Source organism: Cydia pomonella, chromosome 18 (genome assembly GCF_033807575.1).
Source record: "Cydia pomonella isolate Wapato2018A chromosome 18, ilCydPomo1, whole genome shotgun sequence".
Lineage (NCBI taxonomy): Eukaryota > Metazoa > Arthropoda > Insecta > Lepidoptera > Tortricidae > Cydia > Cydia pomonella.
Window position 1 is genome coordinate 13,017,876 of NC_084720.1, and position 24,714 is coordinate 13,042,589.

Genomic DNA, 24,714 nt, shown 5'->3' on the forward strand with positions numbered 1-24,714 from the left:
GTACAATTACTGGTTGGTGTATACTTTACAGCAATTTAATATTATGTCATATCACAGGTCATATGTACGAGATCTTGAGAAGCCAAATCGATTAAATATAGATAAAAATGGTGCCTTTAAATATGTATGTTTATTTTAGTGGTAACATCTACATCTCTTACACAGCACTACATATTTATAGGGAGCGTGCATGAACTATAGGAGGCAGCACAGGAGCCGTCAGATTTTTGGCGCGAGGCGTAAATGTGATGTTTTTTGTTCCGATGTAGCCCACAAGATGGCAGAACCTACTATGCACAAGAAAACACTTGACGTGTAAATGTGCCTGTTTATGGTTTCGATTCAGACCACAAGATGGCAGACCCTCCAACGCGCACGGTCCCTATAGCTGCTAGTACAGTTTTTAGAAGCTTACTTAAGTAGCTAACCTACTGTCAACTTATTATAATACAGGTAGCTGTATAATAATCATTTGCATATTATGAAATCACACATACTTATCAGTGATGCAACGCAACATACCGGTATTAAAGGTCACGAGACCGGCGAATAATCGTAAATAAGTTTGTTTTAAACGATTTCCTTTTTTCCAAACTAATACACAGTATATTCATGTCTTCTACTTTTCAATTTAGTTGTAAATAACCTCAGAATTCATTTAAGCTGAACCAGAGGGCCTACCGCGAACCACGTTCAACTACGACGTGTTGCCTCTCTGTCGCACTTGTAACTTCGTACGTAAGTGTGACAGTGACAGGGAGGCAACACGTCGAACGTGGTTCGCATTATGCCCTCAGAACCACAATACACGTCATATTTTCATAGAAATTTTACGTTCACGATGTAATTTTCACAATTTGTCATTGTGATATCAATGTAGAGTTAGCTTGGTTAGAGTCTACGTTTGTCTTCTGTCGTTTCAAATTGTTATTAATAGCTGTATACGTTTTTTGACATTTTGAATCATTAATCATACTCGACGTTAACAAAATACAACCTACTCAAATTATCGCCCAACAACCCACCACTAAGTAAAAGTTTGATGTTATTTTTAGTTCGATTTACCTACTGTATTTTATTTTTAATGGTTTGTTTGATTTGATATTACGGTAAAAGATTATGAATAATTCAACTTACTAGTTCGGTCGTATAATAGGCAAAATGACACTTTATCGATATTATAGGTACACGTATGTACTTAGGTACAAGACTTACAAAATAATACCTACGTGTTAGTAGGAGATGCCTTGTAAGGAATATCTACCCTAAGGATTAATCTAAAATCTAAGCAACCATGGACTGGACTAACTTTTTAATAAGGCGACCTATTACAGTTAGATTATATATTAAGTAAACTTTCATTTGATATAAAATTACCGATTAAATAACAGACAAAAAGTAAAAAAAAAACAAAAACAATTTTGTCCGTACGCAATTTAACTAGGCAATCTATTTGGAAATCTATGTGAATATTATCAATCATTAATTTCTTATCACAAATAAATAACATATGAGGGCAGATATTCCTTAGAACGTATCTTAGATTGTTTTTTATTTAAAATAACAATATCGACTTGTCATTTATTTTTTATGGCAAAGAAATATACATGTAATATTAACGTAAACTTGAAATTGTTGTAATCAGTGTATACAAATTTAAGTGCTTACGCCGTATTTCAGCAAATGCGACTTTTCTTACTAAAAAGCGTTTGGGCAAATGCAGCGAAGTGTAGGTTCCATAAAGCATTATGATTTCATATCACACCGCTATAAAAGGCATAGGCATGGAAGTGGAACAAAAGTTCGATTGAGCTTCAACGGCCGCACTTTCATTGATACGGACATCGGATAGGGGAGCGTTATTGTCTTCACGTGCCTGTATAACGAGCGATCGACTCAACCGAACCAGCAAAGGTGTGATGTTACATTAACAAAGGTATGTATAAAAAAATAAACAAGACAGTTGATTCTGAAAGACAATTTTTAATTCAACTCTTAACCACAACAGCATAATAAAATTATATGTGTATGTAGTTGTATTTTTATCGAGCGGCAATATATTTCGCACGCCGTGATCACTTATGATAGTTGTGTCATTTTGGAGTTACAACAAAGTAGTGATACATTGCTAGCTTAATTATTTTATATGGGAAAATAAAAATCGTCCATTTTTTATAAAACCTATGAAAGTTTGTTCATTAAAGACAAAATAACTACCCTTTGACTAGTCTAGACTAGTAGTTCTAGTCAACTCTGTGGCTGCTGCACGACGCAACGTTGGCGCAACTGCGCAACGTCATTTTCCATAGCGCTGACGCTCAAAAGACTAGTGGGGTGGCTCTATCTTTTGTTACATTTTACATTCGAACGATTGAAAGCGATAATAAATAAATAATAAAGCAGTCACGTATGTGAAATTCTTTCATGACCCTTTCGCACTGACGAAAAGTGTATAATATAGTTATAGAAAATTGCCTATTCTGCTATTTTGAGATCCTCTTAAGATCGTATTTAACAAGTCGATTCAAACACGTACGCTGAAAGCGATGAGAACACAATGGGGAGAATAGGTAGGTAAAGGGGAAATGATTCCTCGGTGCAGCGCAGTGCGGCATAGCCTTGTGCTATTACCGTTCCATCCCCACTGTCCCCAGAAGGTCGGAACAAGTGAACTGATTATAGCTTTGTAGCGTGTTTATCTCTCTTTGATCACGCTTTGAAACGGATTCAGTTTCTATACTTACCTTTAATAGAATAATCATTCTGTTTTTATATGTGATTGAATTCATAAGTGATTATAAAAAGCTTGATTTCAATGCGCGCCGCGCGCCGGTAAAGATAGGTATGGGTTTATGTATGGAGGTACAGTAAGCTGCAGAGATAACTAACCCCCCCCCCCCCGTTTCTATGCAGGCAGGTGCAGGTTTGTTTGCAGGGAGGCAGTTATCTCTGTAGCTTACTGTGCACTGGAAAAACAAGATTGAAGACACAAAAAACGTGTATTTGCACTTTCCATACTTTTAAAATAAACAAAAAGTCATTAAAAGGAGGTGGATTCATTATGACGTCATCGTCTCAGTTTACCGTCTTCGATTCTTATAACAAACTATCGAAATAGTTAAGTTAGTGTTTTAAAATAATTGCTGATTTGACTGGATTTATTTATTCCAATATGACAACAATCTCTTCAAGCTGGCTGGAGCATCATTGATCTCAAACTTGATAGGTATGTTTATAAATTTCAAGATGTTTTACTTCTAGTAGACTTAAACTAGTTAGGTTTTAGACGGGTCATTTGAGAGTCTAGTTTGATAACGGTAAAATAAAGTAACATTAAAAATATAAAATTATAGCAACTTGCCCGACAAGTTCCTTGTGCAAATTGCGTGAAAATTATTAGTATAAATTATTTAAATCTTCGCTGTCTGTACTCCCTTTGAATTTTTAAAACAACGTTATCCTCCGCTATTTCTATCGTCTGATCAGAGGTCATTAGTACATAATTAAGTAGGGAAAAGGAAAACCTATGCTTGACCCGTAAGTCCCGTAACGCAAACCAAATCCAATGTTTATCCTGCGCAGGTAGGTATTTATGTGTTTTTGGAATCGTAGCTCTCTACAGTCTACATAAACCATTGACAACCAATCAAATTACCGGTAAACCGCTTGTTGTGTGCCTCTTCTTGAGTTGCCGTTTTCATTGTATTGTTTTCAGTAGCATATTGTATTGTAAAGCGAGGCGAAATAGACTACTTCGGCAAAATTATTAAGATTGCATTACTACTATTGCTAGGGCTAGACTTCGTTTTTTGTTCTCTCCACATGTCGTGACAGTGACTGAAATTGACTACGTCCCGTGTGTAGGTTTCTTCACAGCTTCTAAAGGAATCGCTCCTGCGTAATATATTTATGACTGCAATATGGGGCACAAGAAAATAGAATAGATACTTACTTACAGAACTTAAAAGAGACGGTAATGCGCCTATGGCCTGTGACACCCCTAGAGTGCCATGCATTTTGTGTCTGTGATTAAGATAATGATAAAGATAGTTTATCTTCCAAGTACATATGCATATTACAATGCGCTTAATGCTTAAGAACGTCAAATAAAGCTACGGTGCTAAGCTAAGCTGCAGTGAGTTCACGTCCTTCCAGGGCAGGGGCCGTGGAAAATTTTCAAAATCTGTGCTAGCTGAGCCCGCTGCATCTTAACTTATTATCAGGGCCGTGAGCCTGACAACTACAAAAAAAATACCCTTTAAATAATAGGATTACAACCGCTAAAACCGCAAATAAACAGAAACTATCACCGAATAAAGTTGTTTACATTAATAAGTACATATGCAGCTATATCATAGAGACGCGAGATAGCAGTAAAATAGTGTCGTATTCGGCTATAATTTTCACCTGGCGATGGCGGTCCCGCACGGTCTGAGGTTATTTACATCTTCACGTGAATTAACTTGTAATACGGTTATCACACTCATGATTTGAGCAAGACAGCGCTATGGACGTATATGTATACCTACGGATGTCCCACTCGCTCACCGGAGCGGCGTGCGAATAAGTAAATATTCAACGCAAAGACCGCCTTAATGCGCAACTCCAATTTTAGAACTTGGTTCACTTACTCCACTTAACTTTCTCTGTTTTACCTTACATATAAAAAATAACGGCATCCATTTGCTCCAATCCATATTACGTTGCACGCCTGCCGGCTTCGCTTTCCCTAAACATTGAAATGAAATTTTATTTTCGATATTAACATTAAATATTCGAAATTAAGATATCAACCGTTACGTCACTGGTTACGAGTATAAACTCTTCTTTTGTTGTAATGGTCTTCAAGGGGCCTATACCAATACCAACTGGCGACTGAGATCACAATACTATCTCTTTCACTGTTGGTTGATCTTAACAATGGTAAAGGAGATAGTAGCATGACCTCAGTCGCCAGTTGGTATTGCGTTAAGTATAGCTAAGACGGCAATCACCTTAGCTAGGCGCCTGAAATGAAAATCTTTCCTTTGCGTCTAGGTACAAAATCATCATCATCCTCCTAGCGCTTGTCCCGCACTGTTACGGGGTTCACTTTCCTACTTTTACCCTTCCACTTCGGTCTATCCTGGACCTGGATATGTTTTTCCGCTAAACCACAGGCGTTTAAATCTTGGGCGATGACATTGCGCCACCGCTGCCTTGGTTTGCCCCTCCTGTTTGGTCCTGGTAAGGCAAAGCTAAGGGCTCTGTTGCCTACGTATTTAGGCGGTCTTCTTTTGACATGCCCCAACCACCTCAGCCGACTTTTTTGTAGCTTATCGGTGACGTCATTCACGCCGATACAAAAGACGTGTGTATTTATTGGAATAAAAGTTTGACCTTCAATGAACCGCAACATAATGATTGCATTTTTGTACCTAACAATTAGGTATATCTTAATTAACACCTGTAAGGTCTACATAAGTGTTAATTAACATATTGGAATAAGATATGATAATACAACTTTTAGAGAGTGTAACTAAAGGCCTGCCAATTATTTTAGGCAGTTGGTAAAGAGGTTGCGTACTTATTTACTAGTAGAAGGTAGATGAGTTTTGGATAAAACTAGTTTATATAACTAGGTATTACATTTTTACTTTTTTTTTAATAATACGTCGGTAGTAAAAGAGCATCCTCTTTGAGCTCTGGTAACCTTAGTCACCGGCAGAAACACAACACTATGAGTAGGGTCTAGTGTTATTTGGCTGCGGTTTTCTGTAAGGGAGGTTCTTGGAATTAATTTTCTTTGTTTTAGTATGCAATGAAACAAAATAATTGCTACTTTATTTGGTATATGAGAAGTTCTAATTAGATTAAAACGGAGTGTATTTTGTATTGCACATTGGCAGAGATGTGAAAAATAGTTTATAAAAAGTATTTGAATACAAAATACAAATACTTCCTTGATATACTATTTCAAATGCAAAATACAAAATAGTTTTCAAATTTGTATTTAAAATACTAAATACAAAATAGGTATTTTCAAAATGCTTTTTTAAAATACAAATACTTTGCGATAAAAAGTACTCTTAAATAGTGAATACCTAGTCTGAATTAAAAAGTTAGTATTGCTTGGAATTTACAATTTGGAAAGGCTTTCTTTATTCTTTAAAAATAGTGTGTATATCAGTCCTCTATAGTGCAAATTTTGTGTCTCCTCATGTTTGCCGGTTGAATGGACTTTTAAGTGATGGTTTTTAACGGTCAATTATTAAAAGCATTAATTTAGATTTGTAATGTTTTACAGCTAGTATGTACCTCTCGTTGGTTGGTGAAAACGTCTCGTTTGTGTTTCACCAGGGCAGAAAAGTGTGTTTACCTCTCGTGCCTTGAAACCCTTGCAACGCTTAAGATTCCACATTTTTAATCTCTCGCTACGGTTGTGGTCATTTGCGGCGTTACTAAACAGATTCACCAGTTCCATGTTAAAATAATAAATAAATATTATAGGACATTATTACACAAATTGACTAAGTCCCACAGTATTAAGCTCATTAAGGCTTGTGTTGTGGGTACTAGACAATGGTATATATAAATTTTTGTAAATACTTAAATACATATACATAAGGTCGATATTTAAACGATAGATACAATAACAGCTTCGACAAGAAAACATAACTAAGTATGTAATAATAGTATTAGGCTACGTTCAGATGAACGCGCGGTGCCGCGCGGCTGTTCACATGACGGCGGCTTGCGCGCGGCAGTCTATCGTGAACATTCAGCCAGGATGGAAGTGGAGCAGGCAATTTGCTTATGGATTTTACACCGCAGACAGCGACGTCGTCGTCGAAAGCAAAGACGATACTGGGTGCACCCTGTTCTAAGTCATAGACTTAGTTTAAGCCTGTTTGTGACTTTATATCCTATACTGAGATTGCACGCAGATCGATTTTTCAACTATTTTAGGATGTCAATTGCATCCTTTGACTTTTTGTATAGTTGCGTTGAAAGGGATTTCGTCAATAAGTAAATCGAGACATATTTCCTCCTCCATTTTGTACGTCGCTCCGTGCGTCCAACCGCCTCAAACCGCGCGGGTCATCTGAACAGGTCGAGGCAGGACTGTAGTTCGTGTCCCGCGCGGCGCCGCGCGGGACAAGAACTTGCGCGCGGTACACGGCGGTGCGCGCGGTGCCGCGCGGCGCCGCGCGCTCATGTGTACAGCAACATACATTTGTTACGATCTTGAACCGCGCGCTGAGCAAACCGCGCGGCACCGCGCGTTCATCTGAACGTAGCCTTAAGCAAACGCGGATCGGTCCACGCGTTCTCGCCAATTATTACATACACCCTAGAGGTTTTAAGAGGTTAAAAAAAAACATAGAAAACACCCATGACTCAGGAACAAATATCTGTGTTCATCGTACAAATAAATGCCCTTACCAGGATTTGAACCCGGGACCATCGGCTTCATAGGCAGGGTCACTACCCACTAGGCCAGACCGGTCGCCATAAAAGAATGAGAGAGTTGCAAGGATTGTAACGTCAGAAGAGATTGTAACTCCTACTTACTTTACCTAATAAAAAGTATTTTGTATTTTGAAAATAGAAAATAGGTCCCAAAATCTATTTGAAATAAAATACAAAATAATTTTCTTTAAAAGGTATTTAAATACAAAATACAAAATAGGTATTTTGCATTTTGTATTTGCATTTTAAATACAAGTATTTCAAATAAGTCACATCTCTGCACATTGGGCCTTGCGAGGATAATATTAGTTTTAGTTCTATTGAAATAGGAACGGCCCTATCACTCTTCATCAGCCTATATTCGGATTCAACGCTATATCGGGGTCATGGGTCACTGGGGCCCTATCAAAGGCTTGCCTGACATATTGGCAGATTTTCTACACCGTTTTTGCTGTAAACGATATCAGGCGTGATCAAAAAAATACACCCACATCAGAATTGATATCTGGTATCCGGGAAATTATTATCGTGGTTAGCGAATAAGTTACGTTTGTAGTTTTGATTATGTGATAATATTATCAGTGTCGTTTTGAAGCAAACTACATTTGCAATAGGTAAAGCGTTTAAAATGCAATAAAAATCAAAAATATTTCTTCTAAATGCATTTTAAGTCTTTCACCGCCAAAGATGGTCTCACCAACGTTTACATTTTAATAATATTCCTAGATTCCTATAAGTTTTACTATGGCGCGTTATGGAGGGTTATTATAATAATTGCTTGCTTTTTGCAAAACACCTAAAGTCAGCCGAAGCTTACAAAGGCGATTAAAAAAAGTACATTTAGACGCTTACAAAGGCGATTAAAAGAAGTAGACCCCTTTTCCTCGAACACAGCACTGCAATTTACGACACGCTTAACGTTATTGTATAGTGCATTTTTATTCCGCTAGCTACCCGCTGAAATGAAAATTTATGTTTCACTTTATCGCTTTAGTCTAAATCATGCAGGCGATGATAGCAATAATGTATGTTTAGCGACATTACGCTCAAGAAAGCAAAAACTTTGACTTATACGTACTGTTGCGGCAAGCAAGAAAGTTTACTCAATTTCATGGTAGATGGCGCTGCTCTGCATACATCGCGCGTTACGAGTTCCCAGCAACCTATATAAGCGGCGGCGGATTGTCAAGCTTTTTATTTTTGCAATATTCTTTATCGAATGAACATGTATACGCGTTAAAATGTTATAATATAAAAGTGTGTTGTAAATGGCGTCTCAATTCTTATTTCACAAAATATGAGTAACTAGAGTGTACACGTACCGTATTACACTGCCCCACCTCGTATACATTAACTACGCGAAAATGGGGGATCTAAATTTAAAAAAATATGTACTACGTATAAGCTTTCCTGGCTGTTATCAAAGATAATTTGAAATAGTATTGTCAAAGAAAACTTTAAAGCGACGTAAATTTACTGCCATCTTTTGACACATAATTAAAACTTTACAACGCCATCTTACCGGGCACTACCTAAAGGTTATGGCGCCATTCCCACTTTTTGATATTTAACAAATTTAACTAATATCAGTAAAAGAATAAGGATGAAAGTCAAATGGCGTTCTAAAAGTTTTAATTATGTGTCGAAAGATGGCAGTAAATTTACGACGCTACAAAGTTTTCTTTGACAGGACTTTTCAGGAGCTACCGGATCTGGTAAAAATCAGAATGTTGATTTTTGTTTAGGTTTAAAGGTTTCGCTTTATTTATTTATTTGTATTGCATATTTTGAAAAATAGGAAATCCTTTAAACCTAGTTTTTCATTGTGTCAATAACATAAAAAAAAAAAAAAATCATGGAAAATGTAAAATAAGTGGAAAAACATTTCCTTTTTTTGTATAAGTACTTCCCTCTTAAATTATCATTCCATTTCAATTTGATCAACTTAGGCTCTAAAAATAAAAACATCTGCAATTTTACTGTAGAACTTAGTCACGCCTCGTGTTAGTTCAAAAATAGTTCACCGTTACCTATCATTGACCGGCTAGCTGAACTGTTCATTCAAACATTTCGAACTTTCCAGTTTATTCTGCAAACTCCGGTCCGATAGTAAAACAATGAATGGACCAGAGTTCTATTCGAAATCATTCACGAACGAATGAACGGAAACTGAAGTTTGACTGTTCGACAAACTAGGCGGTAGTTTAAACTGCAAATGTAGCTAGAAACGAGTACTAACTTTAGCTATAAGTCTGAGTATGATTAGTATAGTTTTACAGTAAATCCAAGCTAACGGATATGTAGGGTCAAGGAAGGAACAGTGGCTCGGTAGAAAATGTTCCCTCTAATACACTAATAATAAAATAATAGGGAATATTACGCGAAACTCTGCGTAGGAGGCGCCACTCTAAACAAGAAAATCTAAATTTCGTTATCTAATTTAACGAGCGATTTTTTTTAGTTTATTTATTAATTAATACAAAGATTTAAAAACTTATAGGTAACTAAAATTCTTGCCAAAACTGTATATACAATTTGACTGCAGGCATGAGTCTCTTTAACATTACATACCCTTTGTAAACAAACCACCTTGATGATTCAATGTCAAATTTTATTATCTGTGAATACTTGTCAAAAAACAGTTTAAGGAACAGTTAGTCTATGGTTTACGATACTAGCCCCTATGCTAGGTGTGCTAGCTGCTGCACTCTGACGACAGGACATTGCAGTAATAATCCATATTCGGACTTACAAATAAATCATGTTTTAATGCAAAAATACATATGTAATACTTAGATTAAATATAAATATTTCCTTTGCATGACCTAATGTGAATTCCATTCTGAATAGGTAACTAGGTTTTTTTAATTTTCATTAGTAAGTAATCTAAAATGTTTCTAGAGTAACTATACTGTTTTGATATTTTCCTCAACGGTAACTCGTAGCAGTGTAAAATGTAACGGTACATTAATTTAAAGCTTTATAGCAGGTCAACTCATTAGAGGCTAATCTGCAGGCTAGTTACACGCATTAGGCCAGGGGTCTACAAACCGCGGCTCGCGACCCGCATCAAGCTCTTTTGAGGTACAATTACGGCTCTTGTAGCTTTGCAAAGTGGAACTTTTAAACTATTTAACACGTTCCCTGACCCAAACTGAATTGTTAACCTTACGGCTTTGTAATAAAGGCTATTTTTTTACATCGGACACGGCGGCTGGCTTGTAGATCTTATGAACCGCGGTCACCAATTTTCGTTTCCATGCTAATTTGTTATGAAAGCGCGACTGCTTGCGTCCGCATCACTACATTTTTAGGTGCTCATTTAATTAAACACGAGTTTAACTGTTCATGGCGTAATTTATTATAAAAGTAAAGGAGCTGTTAAGCGCGCGGTTGTTTATGCAATAAACGCAGCGTTGAACGCATACGCTCAACTGTAGGAAAATAGTACATTACGATACAAGTGCGAAAAATAGGAAATTCGAAACGAGTGGCGATAAATTAAAACACGACCGAAGGGAGTGTTTTAAATCGACACGAGTTGCGAATTACGTATTCGCACATGTATCGTACAACGTTTTACAGTACATATGGCCCTTTAAATGTTCGACACAGTAACGTAATAATCTCATAACACTATATTGTTTTCCTCGGTAAACGCAGCGGTAAGCGCATGTTATTTTTGAAGTGAAAACTTCTTTAGCGGCGCTGTGCACTTTTTGTGATGGGGAAAAAATGTTAAACTGGCGTCAGGACACAGACAGACCAACAGAAAAGAAGCGTGATTGTTTTACTTAATATGATGGTGAACGATTGATTACCATTTACTGATTGTGTAGGCTGTAGCTCACGTCTCATGAATTACTCTGTATATGTTATATATTAATACTAAAATTCGCATTTCAAAATATCTTCCACACTCAAATTTATTTACGTGGGTATAATAGAGAATTATCTCTTTCACAACGTTAATATTCAAGTTTTCACTTCTGCCGGCACTCCCGGAGTGCAACCTGTTGTTTTTTTCTACTGGTCGACTGTAATGGTTGAATTAATATTCCGTATACCAAACTATAACTGCGTGCTTTTCATGTATGGGCTCCCAACTAAAGTATAATATTCATTTCGATATATCATACGCTGTAGTCACCTATAAAAAGATTTGACCAATCATGTGCCGCCGCTCCCATAGAAAATACATAAACGGGAGGTTCGTGCGTTTATTTCTTTTATACTACATTTTTGTCTACCGAGATACTTACCAATTTTTATGAATTATTTAGGTTTTATAAAGTATTATTTTACATTACTCGTATAAAAAGTATTGTATACAATAGTGATCTAATCAAGCTTTTCTATCTCGTACCTTACTTAGGCAAATCAGCAAGCTTTGTTGCCTAAACATGGTACTCGACTGTAAAACTCTATTATAACACGATTTTATAAAATAATATATTTCATACATTTCGTTAAAGCATGCGTTCAACGCTGCGTTTATCGCATAAAAAACCGCGCGCTTTATGAGTGTGTGGCGACCTGGCGGTCTTTATAATTCGGAGACTGTGGGCAATGCTAGTTTATGGACTCCCGTTCTTAACAGCTTTCCGATCCCTGGATTAAGCTAATTTGTAGCATATTCGTGCGCAGGTTTCACGACCACGGCCAATCACGACAAGAATAACTGATGTCTAATGGATTCTTAAATCGGTTCATAGAAATGTCAGAAGTTAATTAATAGGCATGATTGCATGGAACCAACTAGGTAATTAAGATTGGAATGCACTCAAATATATCTTGGCATCGACTCTATTGTCATTGAAATAGTGACAAAATATTTTTGCTTGAGCGCGTATGTTGCGTGTATAATATACGGAACATATCAAAAGCTGTTGTAGCAATATTAAAATACTAAAGTATACCAGACTACGTAAATCGATAGATAATATATCAACAATTGTTGCAACAAAGCTCATGGTGAAACTACATAAGCATATTATGTCTCACTGGGACATCTATCGCTAAAAACAACCAGCAAAATGACACCGTAACACGTAAGGTCTCATCTTCAATCTTTCAAAGAGTTGGTAAACGTGACAAGCATCCAACCCATCTATCTACTGATACATCAAGCCTGCTTGACAAGCACATACTGTCGACGTAGGATACTTATTTGAATTACGTAATTGAGTGCGATTTGATGTTATTTCAAGCCATAAAAAGATGTAAAGCGGAACTTCGCTTGACAATTGCTTTACGGAATAATCTGGTCAACTAATTTCATCAGGTTAATAAAGTACCTAAACTATATGTATCTGTTTTTATAGTGTCTCAGTATAAATATCTCCACTGACAACCAACCCTTGCCAAACTATAGGTGGTACAGTCGGCATCAAATATACACCGTGTTTTTATTGATTTCCGTTAACTTCAGGGTATCGGTATGTACGTTGAAGGACACCAAATGGCATAGTTAATTAAAAAAAAAAATAATAATAATAAATCCGCAGGGCAGCTTGTGGCGAGCTGTTGGGGAGTAACTACCCCACGGACCCGAGTACTCCCGAGAGTCGGTCAGGGTCTCCATCTCCGGCGTGTCTTCGTCGGTCGGAGTGGACCCCAAGGGGACCCGCAGGACTCTCAGCTCTGGCTTGCCTTCATTGGCCGTCCAGAGAGGAGTCGTTAGAGCTAAATGCTCCAGGGGTGGAAGTGAAAACTTGCATAAGACGCGAGTTGGCACAGTGGCTGTAATCAGCCACTGGGTAGAAAGCGGCGTACACCTCTCGACACCCCTGAGCCGCTCACACCGGTGTTGCTCCTGGTCGTCTTCACGACGGCATTTTCAGGGGCCCATCTAGTGGGCGGCAAGTCACCGCCTGCCTGGATAACTAGTGGAAACATTGTTATGGCAGGTGTCCGGACGTCTTTGCAATAACCCAGTCTCATTGTCCTCCCAAACTTCAATCCATAGACCGTTATACTGTTCATTTTTACTACAATAGTCCCAATGCCTGCTGCGACCGGTTCATGGGTGTCTATTGTTGCGCCTGTGAACGGATTCCAGCAGGCGTTCTACATGACATTAAAGCTCTCCAAGGGGCCTCTACGTGTTGGATCTATATCCCCACGCAAGCCTATCAAAAGACCGGGATTTATAGGCCCGTGAAATCCAAGGAGATACAATAATAATAATAATATTTTATTTTTTATAAAAAGTAATTAAATGTTTCACATAGCGTTGTTATAACCTAGACATTACATGCATTTAACTCAACTAAACAATTGAAAACTGTGGCATATCGACGTCATTTCGAACACCGATCGTCCGAGATAGTACTTACGTTTATTAGTAAATGTATGAACTCGTACTAAACACTACTCAATATGTAAACAGGCCCTAAGGCAACTGAACACTCTCGTAAGGGCCTAATCAGATAAAAAATAATGATTGGTTATCTCCGAAATGGAGTTAATTAGAATACCGGTGTCTTTGAGAAAGTTACTTAATTTAAGCTCAGGGATGCACCCTTGCAATTAGCGGAAAAAAAAACACGGTTTATAGTAGCCACAGTGGCCAAATATATCGTAACGCACCTTTGCTACGTAAGAAATAAGATAATATTTCATTCTTACTGTACACGATCAATCGTGTTTGTACCTACAGCACGCTTCGTGTCGTCATCGTCCACGCCGCACTTTAGAAAATTAATTCGCTAAGCGATAAACACTTAGCTTTAAACTTGAACACGTCTGTAGCATTTGTTTTTATAGAGCCATAACCGAGAAATCCTGCAACCACAGACCGACCGTAAACCCCTTAATTATAGTCGTAAAACTCAACCGCAAATTTACTGTCCGATTAACGGATTCAATTAAAAACACCATGTCTTTCATCTTTAATGAACATCAATTAGCGCTTAATCATTTTAGTTCCGTAGTAGATTTTATGATAAGCTTTACGAGATAGCATTTCGTTTATATCTTCATCTACCGCCCAAGAAGCAAGTCTAATATTGCTTTTTCAATACCTATTCAAAACTTCTCACATTGTAAATATGGAAAACGAACTACACTCCCTGCCGCACCATTGCCTACTTCCCGTACAGGTAGAAAGTACATGCGCAGAATAAACTAATTTTTAATTTTTTTTTTTTTTTATTTTTTTTTATGCTACGTCGGTGGCAAACAAGCATACGGCCTGCCTGATGGTAAGCAGTCTCCGTAGCCTATGTACACCTGCAACTCCAGAGGAGTTACATGCGCGTTGCCGACCCTAACCCCACCCCCCTCGTTGAGCTGTCGAAATGTCGGAGACATTGCGGTTTCTAAAGAAGCTTCTTACTTAAACTCACGTGTTATCAGGGTTCTCAAAGGTATAAGTGGGTCGGCATAGTATAAGTACTTCTTTTGATTATGCTATGTCCATTAGCGCCAATGACTTTTCATAAGGCAGCATGTCGGAGCAACTTTGCTAATATATGGGAATGTTCATTTCCAGTTACTAGTGACTTTGCTTTGCCAATTGTTTTTTTATGCACAATGTAGTTCAGATATTTACACGAATGTAAATTACTTTTATATACCTATGCCCTGTAAATGACATTTGAAACCTTGAAAACTAATGCATGGTCTGCAGTCGGGCTGGAATAATCAAACTAACACTCACGAACAATAAGCGGCGGTCGCTTTATATTAAAATTTCCACACGAAGTATCCCATTTTAATGGTTATTCAGTGTACGTTGATGTTTTCTAGACTTGACCGCACATAACATAGGTAGGTAAAGTAATTAAAATGCTATCATTCTGACTACGAGTGTTAAGCTAACATTAGTAGGATGATTACAATAGCCTAGGTATAGTAGGGAATTGTAAATACTCGTACGAGGGCTAGTTCGACTTAAGGTTCCGTACTGTCACAGTTTATTTTTACGGCGTGGCAAAAATGCTGAATAACTATGACGTATTATTTGTTTTTCTTTTTTATTAGGCGGGTCCACACTGAGCGAGTATACGCGCGAGGCATTTGCGCCTATTGAAATATTCTTTCATGTGTTCTTATTCTAAGGCAAATATAAACATCAAGTGGGTCTATCTGTTTAACTGTCACAGAGTGCAAATAGGGAAACTAATGAAAATATTTTATTAAATGTGACCGCGGCCGGCAAAGCGTCCCACTTTCTCGCTTGCCATAAGATCGCCTTGACGGGTTATTCGTTAAAAAGTCGGACGGTTTGCCGGCCGCGGTCACAAATATGTTTTGATTCGTGTTTTTAAGTTCCCTAGTCTATTGCAGTACATCAAAAAACCGTTTCGGACGGGCACCAAAGGCTTAAATAAAGCTTTAGTTTTTCACCCTGCGAATACAGAACCCCAAAGATGGGCTATGGCTATTAAGATCACTATCTTTTGTGGTGATTACCTTTACCTATCTCCATTATTTGGATCAGTAATACTTATTGCTGCAAACACAAAATTGTTTGATCATTAAACAAGTTAAACAAAACTGTCTGATAAGGTCTTCATTAAATAACATAGGTATATATGTATCGATCAAACTTTACTGTACCTACACAATCATAGGTAATTTGTGTTAGGATCATAGCAAATATAAAATGAAAATGTTATTAGTGTACTAGGTATATCTAAATGTAAACTTGACGTTGTGTGTGTACTTATGTTTACAGAATGTGTGTATTTTGTTGAAAATAACAAATATAGTAAATAAGTAAGTAAGTAAATATTCTTTATTGCACCAACCATTATACATTTTACATACATGTACAACGACAAATATAGGTATTAAATAAAAACTTTATCAGACCTATTAAGGAAGGGGTGATGTGGGAAAGGTATTTACGTTTTTATAGGTTTGTAGCTTTCTCCATTTTGCGTGGTAAATTGCACTTATCGTACTTAGGGCCAGTTTCAGTTGCCCAAGTAAAGTCCTAAATAAGCTACTTGCCACTTATCTGTCGAATAAAGTCTTCTTTGGCGTTTCACAATCCTCCAACAAGCTTCACTGGTATATAAAGTGCTGAGTTTTGCAGGAAGTTTTATCTGGCGATAACTTATTTGTTAATTAGCTATCCCATATTGCGATAACTTATTTGTTACTTGGAAATTGTGAAACAGGCCCTTATTGTACTAAAAATAACCTTATTTTTTAGCTCTCATGATCAGCGAACGTCGTCCAATTTAATACAATACAATAAATACACATACAGCATAAATTACTTCATGCGATTACCCCCACACAGATTTGATTAACCGCCTCGCCTTGTTATTTGTCTAGTTCCTCCTTCAATAAGCAATAAGTAAGTATAGTAATATTTATACTATATTACGATACTTGCTTATGCGAATATTTGTAACATCGTAAACGAATAGTCGTAAAATATTAATCAACTTACCCAACTAAACAGAAACTTATCTTGTCAAACTGGCAGCAAAACTCTCGTAACAACGGTAAAATGTTCATAACATAAACGGGGCATGCACAGCCGTACAGATTTGATTAAACCCACTCGAGTTGTTGTCCTGGAAGACTCGATTGAGATTCTGATCGAAACAGGAGATTGAAATACGTAGGAAAAGAGGGGACTTTTTATTTTTATTGAGATTGGTTCTATCACAGATCATGTAACCTGTGTCAAAGATACGTCACCCTCATGATATATTTTACCTGAATACGAAGTATTACTTCAATGTTCTGCCGCCAGAGAACAGCACTATTTTAAATCAAAGAGTAAAACATATACTAAGCCTTAAAAAAAATTGAGAAATTTTCACTATGACATTGATGTATCAAGGCCATTGGTTTACAATGTTCTACTAACAGAGAAGCAGATAACGCAATTTCGATATTCGTGTTTCGCGGTAGGCCTTCAGTATGTGCTAGAGGCAAACGCAGAGTTTTGCGTAATATTCCGTATTATTTCATCAAATGCCATATTTCGGTTGTTCGTAGTAGGGTAGTAACGTGATTTCAGCTCTTGACATACGTAATTACGAGTTACACGAACTCGCCACCAAAAACCACTCCCATGCTGTCGAAATTACGCTTTAATTTTAAAACGACATGCTTAGATTACATGAAACTTGGCAATAACATTTACGTAAAATAATGAAACATCACTTACAAATTTTGATTGCTAAAAATTTATATACAAAGCAGTATAGAGCGAGTAGAAAGTTTGTATATATTATAACACTTCTATTTGCTCTAATTTCTTTTTATTACAATTTCTAGCAACGAATATCAGTACCAGATATAAATGTTTAGAAGATAATGTTACTTGAATGTCCATATCAAATTTCATATTAGGAATTTCAGAACGTCGTTTTGAAAAGGAAGCGTAACTTCATTAATGTTTTTAGACTTTTTAGTTAGATATGTTATCTTATAATAATCATAATAATAGATATATCTACACACAGGAGCTTTATAGTCTTTAGCGTTAGCACTGCAACCCGCTCCCTTCCCAAGTCTCCGGCGCTTAGTGGAATCCTGGTATAAACATTTAGTTTTTTACGACTATATACTACTTATTAGACAGTGGCGTATCTGGAATTATAAAATCCTTGCTGCCATCTCAAGACGAGTGCAGCCGCCAGTCGGAATGGGATCGCACTCCGCTCAGGTTCTTGCGGGAAAGCGGAGAAAGTTAGGCACTAAACCTAAGTTTAGTTTAGTCTAGAGACTGGAAAGTGAAATGAAGACTCGTATGTGCGTGGTACCACAGAATAAACTGCGGACAGAAGTCTCACTGTTTAATATAATATAAGCGAAGTTTGACAGCGGCGGAGGGTTGAAGTCTTGTTGTCACTCTTATTAGGTACTTACACGTTATTATTTTCACTCTTTTTAAAAGGCGGTAAGCGGTAAGAGCATACGACTTGCAATCCGGAGGTCGCGGGTTCAAACCCCGACTCGTACCCATGACTTTTTCGGAACTTATGTACGAAATATCATTTGATATTTACCAGTCGCTTTTCGGTGAAGGAAAACACCGTGAGGAAACCGGACTAAACCCAACAAGGCCTAGTGTACCCTGTGGGTTGGAAGGTCAGATGGCAGTCGCTTTCGCAAAAACTAGTGCCTACGCCAAATCTTGGGATTAGTTGTCTAATTCTCTAATGTTGGAATATTCTAATGGACTAAAAATATAATTGTCATCATCATGATATCAGCCTTTTATCGCCCACTACTGTATAGGCCTCTCTTCGCCATTTGTCCCGGTCCTGAGCTAATCTCGTCCAACGGACGCCAGGCACGTCTTTCGTCTGAAAGCGGCCACCATTCCGTTAACATTTTGGCTTACCAGCTATCACTGCCTGGCAACATGGCCCGCCCAACTCCATTTCAGTTTCATAATGTTGCCGGATCTTGACCTCACTCGGTATTGAAGTTTGATGCAGAGAATGGCGCGCTCCATGGCTCTCTGAGCCACTCGGATTTCATGCACAGCCTCCTTAGTGAGCACCGTGAGTCTCAGCACCGTAAGCGGCGTAAGTCATGGTGGGCAGGACACATGCATTGGTTAAAGAGGCGCGTTTTTATGCATTGTGGAATGTTAACGAGTTTGAGGATGTCCGCTAGTTTATTGAATGCCGCCCAACCCAGCTGGATTCTCCTGGAGATATCCTTCTGCTGGTGTGTGTCAAATGTTAGAATATGTCCAAGATGGACGTGTTATAAAAATAATAGATAGTTGAAAACGTAAATAAGATGAAATTCTATGATAATACTTGCTATTTAGTAATGTTGACGCGAATGCCGTTGTTTATAAACTACTTATTTACAACCCTCAAATACGTATTAATCGTTTGTCGTTATCATAAATTAACTAATAGTGGCTTGTAATTTCTATGCCTAAAGTAAAGTGGTGATATATGTAGTTGTCCGATCATTTTAACGAAACATTATGACTACTTTGGACCCAGGTACGTCCTTAAACTATGTCCAAAAGAGAGGTATGGGCATTGTGAATGTCATCCCGCTTTGTGTGGTAGGGCACAGCACAGCGGATGTCATTCCAGATCTAGAGCGGAGCCCAACTGGGGAAGTACCTCCACCTTAGGGCTGCTCTACACGATGGCCCAGCGTAGGCCAGTCTAAGGGACGCAGCTATGCGGTGGAATGAGATAGCAATATCACTTACTCCCTCTAACGCATAAATGCGTCCCTTGGACTGGCCTACACTGGGCAATCGTGTAGAGGAGCCATTACAGAAAACCGCAGCCAAATAACACTAGACTCATAGTGTTGTGTTCCTGCCGGTGAGTAAGGTTACCAGAGCTCAACGAGGAGGGATAGGGTCGGCAACGCGCATGTAACTCTTCTGGAGTTGCAGGCGTACATAGGCTACGGAAACTGCTTACCATCAGGTGGGCCGTATGCTTGTTTGCCACCGACGTAGTACAAAAAGAAAGTGTAGTTAAACGCGGAATAATTATCATTTTTTGACTCGAAGGGTCACTGTCTAAATCCTCCCCATCTTATACCTACGTCATCGCTTCAGGGGTTACTTACGTTTATTTTTTCATCAGATACTACAGAGAAACATCATAAAACATACTTTTCTCTTTCCCTCTCTGATTTCAGCAGTGGCCTGAAAAAATAAAGAAGTAATAACCCATTTTCCCCGTTGCCCGAAATAGCCCGGGGACCGTTCGGTTACCGTAACTTTTCTGTCTGAATATTCTGCGATAAATCTTTTATCGAAGTTTCTATAAGCGTCTAATTTATCTTCTCTAAAAACTATTTTATCCGCAAATTTATGCCACCGATGCAGGAAATTAATAGTAAATCATAAGTTATCGGGCTATTAAAGTTTGTTGAGAGTCTGTTTTGTATCCGGCAACATTTGGTTAATAATTTCACTGAACTCAAAGAGATAACATAGTCATATTAATTATGCGTTAGATTTAACAAATAATTTATTTATTTTACATTATTTAAATAAGCTAACAGTGTTACACCAAAACGCTTAAACAATAATAACAAACATAAATAGTTAAAAACAATCATAAAATTGCTACTGAAAACTTTTTAACTGACCTACCTGTCGACAGACCTATCTTTCTACTATGATTTTTATTTATGCAACCTATGTTGTGTCCCACTGCTGAGCATAGGCCTTCCCTTTCTTCCGCCACTCATCACGGTTTGGTGCATGTCGTCCCGCCATCTCTTTTCTTTTTTCTGCCCCTCCTTCCCGGCTAATCTGCGGTATAAAAAAAAACAGAGTATAGCCTGCGCAGTCGCGGCGCATTTTCTTGGTTTCTTAACTAAATAATAAATATGGGCCACAACGGCTTTAGAAGTCAAAGATACATTATACACGTTGTTTTATTGTAATTTTTTTGTATCTTTAAGGTAACGAAATGGCATTAATTTTCCTAATATGTTTTTATTCATAAAAATTAAATGCTGAAACTGAAACTCAACCAAACTATTGAAAACTATAACATATCAATATCATTTCGGACATCGTTAGCTCGGGCTACAGTCAGTTCAGACATTTGCTACTAAACGCAAGTACAATCCCGAGATTGTACTTGCGTAAACTGAACTCGTACTAAACACAAATCAATAAAAAAATCAGGCCCTAAGGCAAGTGTACACGCTAAGGCTATTATTATATAAATATAAATTATTGATTATCTCCAAAATGGAGTTAATTGTATTACCTACTTGTGTTTGAGAAGTTAATATAATTAAGCTTAGGAATGCACCCTTGAAATTAACGGCGTTCAAAAATGTATATTATATTCCGTAGGTACATATATTTGTATAAATCCCTTGTACTACATACGAATAAATTCAATTAAACTCTAGGTAATTCAAATGAAAGCGATAATGAACAAACACATTAGTAAACAGCACTTTAAACAATTACAACTTTTAATAGTTTACAGTACAATAATAACAGACAGTATAGTGACTAACCTAAAATTACCTACTTAAAAATAAATAGAAAAAGTATGTTTTTGGTGTGTAACAAATTTTTGTTTATGCAACCCTTTTGGCTGACGCACAGTGTGACAAGAAGCCTCATTTTTGGAGATGTTCTGTTGATGGTCAAAACCGGTAGCCTAGACCAAAACAATGCTACGACTCAAGCTCCCGATTGCCAAATATTGCTAGTTTTTTAATAAAAAAATATTAAAAATCAACATCTTTTTAACCGGGTTTTTATACAAATATAAAAAACGAGTAAATTATAAGCTTTAGGTCAATATTTTAAAATAACTCAAATACAACTTTTTAAAGACTTCACTGACCAGTAATTGAAACACGCAATAAGTGAATCATTTCGAAGTTATTAATATTATTTTAATATACATTTATATTTTTTTTCTCGGAAACTACTCGATATTATTTTCTGATTACTAAACATAAAAATAGCATTCTATTTCTCCTACAAGCTGTAAAAATTTGGGAATTGTATTGTGTGGACTATCAAAGTTATCAACAAAGTTAAGTTATATCCGGATTACCCGGTTTCAGGGTTGGCACTAACAAGTTAAAACAATTTATTTTTTAATGGGATACAATTTGTTATTTTGGCGTATTTATGATCATTGAGGTATAGTACTAGAGTCGGCATCTCTATCAAAATGTTTCCGCACCTCAATGAAGTGCCGGAACTTCATTTTGTTTAGTACGTCTCCAGCTACTGGCGAGATGCCACGAATGTAACGAAAATTAAAAAAAATATTAAAAATGCCTTTGTGCGTTATGAAAATGTATTCTAATAGTATCAAGAAACATAATAAAAGCAATACAATAAAAATCCACTGCGAAAATATTCTTGTTTTAAGCTCATTTAGATTATTTCGAAACGTCACTTTAAACACTCGTGGTGATATGCCATTTTTACTTTTTACATTTCGCAGATATAACACATAGCTACTAATGATTACCTACCTTATTGTTTGCAGAATATATACACAATAATGATATATTACTCTTTATATTGTAATTATTTGTAGTAATTTTCTAACATTTAAAGAGTATATTATGCTATAAGCGCGATTTTACCAAAATTGCTACGAGTACGAGAGTCAAATAGAAAGAGTTTTATAATTATTTTTATAAATTTTAATTTCGCCAGTGTCACGTATGTAAAAAAAATCAATACACTTTTAAGAAAATAAATACATTTAATCTTATTATATTATATTATGTTAGACAATATTCAAATATGGCATCCCTTCACGCGTGTATTAGGATTTTGGAATCTTTACACAAGTTAGGCTATAAAAACGAAGTGAAGCAGTAGCGCATAGCGCAAAATTTGGAAGAATACCGCCTCGTTAAAACAAGGACAGAAAAAATACAGGAAGATATTCGGAATAAAATAGGAGTTTTAGTGGCACCACAAACGATGGTAACACAGCACGTACCGTATTATGTTATGTGATAAGTACCGACATGTTTTTGCAGACATTATCGGCGTTGAGAAATGGCTGCTAGACGGACTATATACAATATTAGTCGATTTATCTAGTAGCTTTCCAATCGTCTCTCTCAAATTTGATGACTTCTGCAAGCAGCTTGCTTACAATTACGCGGAAGAGCACCACTACCGCTGGCACCCTATGACTGTGACTGTACATAAAATCTTAGTCCACGGAGCCGCAATCATAGAAAACTCTTCTGTGCCAGTAGGGATGCTCTCGGAGCAAGCGGCAGAATCCTGGAATAAATTTTGGCGACATGATCGCGAATATCATACCCGTAAGTCAGATAGGATTTTTCACAGGGCATTGGTATCTTCAGATCCAATCGTTTCTGCCCAACGCCAAAATCAAAGGCGAAAGATGTTACGAAAACAACCACTTCCTGCCGCCGCATTAGCCTTGATGAAAGTACCGTTATTTGAACCCAATCCGAGTACGGCCTCTGAAACAAGTGATGAAAAAGATTGCGACAGACCCTGTGACGATTTTGAACTCTTAGAAGCCAAACTTGTAATTTTAACCGTCGAGGAATATTAAATATTTTACTTTCTTACACTACCTAATTTGTAGGTACCTAACTTGTTCTCATATCCGGATATTGTGTGACAACCCTAACAATACATTTAAACATGCCATAACTTCAATAGTCCATGGAATTAGTTAATGAAATATTTATAGAATATAGAAAAGCTAAGTAGCTTTCCGTTCTACAAAAATAACAAAATAATATGGTGGATTTTTCGAGAAAAAAAATAAAAACCAAAAATGACTAATTCGCTTCTAATACCGATATGAATGCTGTTAGCACTGTGCTGATTATTACGTTCCATAGTATTTTGATAGTTCTAAAAGTTTTGTTTGAACTATTTTTTTATTATCGGTATCGTTCTCAGCGTATTTTGAGTTTTAGTCAATACCCGGGTACATTTTTCCTGACTTTCAAAAAATTATTTCTCATTAACTAGTAATATTTGGCAATCGGGAGCTTTAGTCGTAGCATTGTTTTGATCTAGGCTACCGGTTTTGACCATCAACAGAACATCTCCAAAAATGAGGCTTCTTGTCACACTGTGTGACGCGAGACATCTCGGTAAAGCGTATCGATAATGATCTGAATTTATAGCGATGCACTGATGGCTATTTTTATACGTCTGAGTTACAAATGTAAGCCATATAAGGGTTAGATGTTCCTTGCCATTTTTATCACGTCTTCAGTACCTAAGTAAGGCCAAACCTATAGAAATGAAGTCTTCATGAAGTTAAGATACTGATGAATGTTTTCACTATGGCGGTAGTGATTAATTAGTGTAACTATGTTAATTAACACTATTAAACAAGGTCGCTGCGATGAAATTTAACGTACTCGTTGCTTATGTATGCTGTGAATGCAACATCACATATGAACTTTATGATAATGAGGAAGTAAATACTACTAAATCGAAATTTATTTGCAGTTAACCGCGATGACTGCATAATCGTCTTAAATCAATTTACTCGCCATGCTATTTTGCTACGGCTCATGGGATCCTGCGGTCCGCTTGGCAGCTAATCCCAAGGATTGGCGTAGGCACCAGTTTTTACGAAAGCTACTGCCATCTGACATTCCAATCCGGAGAGTGAACTAGGCCTTATTAGGATTAGTCCGGTTTCTTCACGATGTTTTCTTTCACCGAAAAGCGACTGGTAAATATCAAATGATATTTCGTATAAAGTTCCGAAAAACTCATTGGTACGAGGTTTGAACATGCGGCCTCCGGATTGCAATGCAAGTCGCACGCTCGCTCTTACCGCTAAG

The 24,714-nt window shown here is 37.2% G+C and overlaps 2 protein-coding genes across 3 annotated transcripts in view; one reads left to right on the forward strand and one right to left on the reverse strand.

The window, feature by feature from the left end:
• LOC133527514 (carbohydrate sulfotransferase 13) overlaps positions 1-24,714 on the forward strand; it is a 93,883-nt gene that overhangs the window by 40,909 nt on the left and 28,260 nt on the right. The gene's annotated exons all lie outside the window — the stretch shown is intronic.
• Positions 20,659-24,714, reverse strand: part of LOC133527516 (putative GPI-anchor transamidase) — a 44,117-nt gene continuing 40,061 nt past the window's right edge. The window contains exon 8 of the mRNA XM_061864557.1: positions 20,659-20,677. The gene's annotated coding sequence lies outside the window, so the exon portion shown is untranslated. The remainder of the gene's footprint in view (positions 20,678-24,714) is intronic.